The 2,983-nt window shown below is 43.3% G+C and overlaps 1 long non-coding RNA gene across 2 annotated transcripts; it reads left to right on the forward strand.

The window, feature by feature from the left end:
- The first annotated feature begins 467 nt into the window (after positions 1 to 467).
- On the forward strand, positions 468 to 2,308 carry LOC144579343 (uncharacterized). Of its 2 annotated transcripts, none has more exons than XR_013526747.1 (3): positions 468 to 601; positions 1,302 to 1,383; positions 2,183 to 2,308. It is a non-coding gene; the product is annotated as an uncharacterized LOC144579343 (long non-coding RNA). The 2 variants fall into 2 exon arrangements; XR_013526746.1 differs by having other exon boundaries at positions 2,165 to 2,289.
- Positions 2,309 to 2,983: the final 675 nt, after the last annotated feature.

Below are 2,983 nucleotides of genomic sequence, written 5' to 3' on the forward strand. Positions count from 1 at the left end.
TCAAAGGGTTCGTGTCACAGTTTGACTCGTCAACCAAAGTGTGGAGAGACGATTCATGCGTCTTGTGTCTGGCACTAACCAGTGGCTCTCTAAGCCTCATTAACAACAACAACAGTACGTATTTACTGAGAATCCCCTCTGATAAGGTGAATGAGCATGCCAAAATTATTAGGTTGGTGCAAAAGTAATTGCGCTTTTTGTCTTTTTTTTTTTTTAACAGCAAAAACCACAATTATTTTTGCACCAACTTAATATGAATTTTACATATACTTCCTCACTTCTCTTCAGAGGGGAGTGCTGCTACAAGACAGGATTCTGCTTCAGAACCCAGCTATGGCTGGGCACAGTGGCTCACACTTGTAATCCCAGCACTTTGGGAGGCTGAGGCAGGAGGATTACCTGAGGTCAGGAGTTCGGGACCAGCCTGACCAATATGGTGAAACCCCATCTCTACAAAAAACAAAACAAAACAACAACAACAGCAAAAAAACAGAACCCAGCTATGAGAGAGGCAGTCCCCACTCTACCCAGAAGGTGGAAGAGAGGAAGTAGGCTGGAATCCACTGAAGTGCTTCTGGGAAGCAGAGCAGGAGGCAAAGAAGTAAGTTGAGGTGGGGAACCAGGGCACATGAAGCTGGGCAGAGGATTGGTTGTTCTGGTGGTTTTGATTTTTCCGTGTTGGTTAGTTCCTTCTCCTTGGGTGTCCTCTCTCTCTCCCTCTCTCTTTGCGCTACACCCACCCCTTCCTGACATCATTATATTTTGCTTCACTCTTCCTCATCCTCTGCTTTGTCCAAAATCTGATTGCTCTGCTGCACACGTGTGATCCAAACCCAGTTACTCTGGAAATCTGGCCTGCCCCGAAGACCAAATTGGATTAATTATGCCCAAGCAAACTCTGAAAACACTTTAAAAAGAAAGAAAGAAGGCCAAATGAGCTGAAGATGGGTTCAGTGACCTGGAGATGATTTGGCTCATTTGCATATCTTGGTAGGGTTTTCAAAGGTCAGAGAAGGCAAGATCTTTTCCAGGAGCTTTGTTTAAACAACATATTTATATAAGAAAACCAGTTAACTATAACCCTTACCAAAAGAATTACTATGTTAGAGTGCTAAAAATCCTGAAGCAATAATTCCCAGGTCAATTTTCTCTGCCCTGAGAGGAATGTGTTTCTGAATCCAGAAGTTACGATGGCTTTGTCCATTCTCTCCTCAACCATGGGCAAGTTCCATGGAACACAGAATATAAAGGCCAGGTTTTCTAAGACTTTTAGGAGTAAAAGGGTTTCTCTCTCTTTGCAGCCAAAAAACAAATGACCGTGGATGAAGCAGGTACCTTCTAGACCGCGGTCTCTAAGCCTTAACACTTGAAACTTTGGGTCAGGTAAGTCTTTGTGGTAGGGGCTGACCTGGGCATTATAGAATGTTTAGCAGCATCTCTGGCCTCCACTCAACTAGATCCCAGGAGTACACACACACACACACACACACACACACACACTCACACACACCCATACACACACACATACACACACACATACAACCATACACATACACATACTCACATACCGATACACACACACACACATACACACACCCATATACACACACACACATAAACATACACACACACAATTTATGACAATAAAAAATGTCTGTAGACATCATCAAATATCCCCTGGAAGATGGAAATCAACCCCTCTTGAGAACCACTGCTTTAGAGAAGGAGGGTGAAATATTCTGTTCCAAAATATACATGTAAGAGCTTAAGTGTTTTTAAGTATTTAGGGAAAGATGATGTTTTAGAAAAAAAAATATAGTGATAGCTTAACCTTCATAGGTTCCAGGGCACTGCTCCAAGCTGTGACTTCTGCTGAACTTTTGTGTTTCAAAAGGGAAGGAACAACATGTGTCATATTCACTGCTATGGTTATTACACCCAGTATAGTGCCCTGGGCATAGCATGTGCTTAAAAACTTTTGTGACATTATTACAATTTAATGAGAAAATGCTATATGCCAAAGCACTCTGACATGTTCATATATCATCCTTAATCTTTACAACAACACTATTATGTGTTAAAGTAAGACTCTTCAATAAAGCAAATCCGAGTAAGTCTCCTCAAAGCAAATCCAGATGTCATGTAATTGTTATTTGATTCCCAGTTCCTTGCCTTCCCCCAGCTTCTATGGGAATGAGCTAAAATTTCTACCAACACGAAGTGGGAGGACTGCAACTCACTTTTAGGAAGAGGAGAAGCAGAGAGTGAGTCCCCATGTCCTCTATATTTGCTCAGCCACCTTTCCCTGGATCCAAAAAACAAGGTGGCAGGTAAGTAGGAGATTCCTGGAATAATGCCTGCTGTCCTGGGAACTTCAGTCAGCCACAAAACCCATACTTGTCCCCATCAATATTTAAACTAGCATAAACAATGCCCAGGTGGCACAACATCACAGCTGAGCCTGGGAGGGATTTGGCTCACATTGCCAGCACCCTGGAAACCCAAGTCTTGACATTCATTTCTCACTAATGCACCTTGCATTTGATAAGATTGACCACTTCTGCCCCACTCCTCACATCATGCTGGGGTTTTACTGTATCATCTCCATGGTACAAATGAGGAAACAGGCCCTTTGAGGTTGCATGATTTGTTCAAATCACAAAGCTGCTAATTGGTATCCCAGGATTTAAACCATGCAAGGTTGGGCTGACTCCATATTCGTTCCACACTTATCTTCCAGAGTGGAGCTAGTGATTGCCATTCCTGCATCCCATGTGTTCTAATCCCTGAATGGTTTTGAGTAGGGGGATCGTAGTCTTTACTGTGTGGGCTTGAGAGGAGCAGATGAGCAGGACCTGGTCCAGAGCCAACAGCCTTCAAGCTCTGCCAAGCAAGTGTGCAGCAGGAATACCAGGACAAACAGCAGGCAGGACTGGACTGGCCATCTAAGAACAGGCAGAGGCAAAACATGCAGCCTTTATTA

The sequence above is a fragment of the Callithrix jacchus genome, chromosome 14 (genome assembly GCF_049354715.1).
Source record: "Callithrix jacchus isolate 240 chromosome 14, calJac240_pri, whole genome shotgun sequence".
In the NCBI taxonomy this organism is placed as follows: Eukaryota; Metazoa; Chordata; class Mammalia; order Primates; family Cebidae; genus Callithrix; species Callithrix jacchus.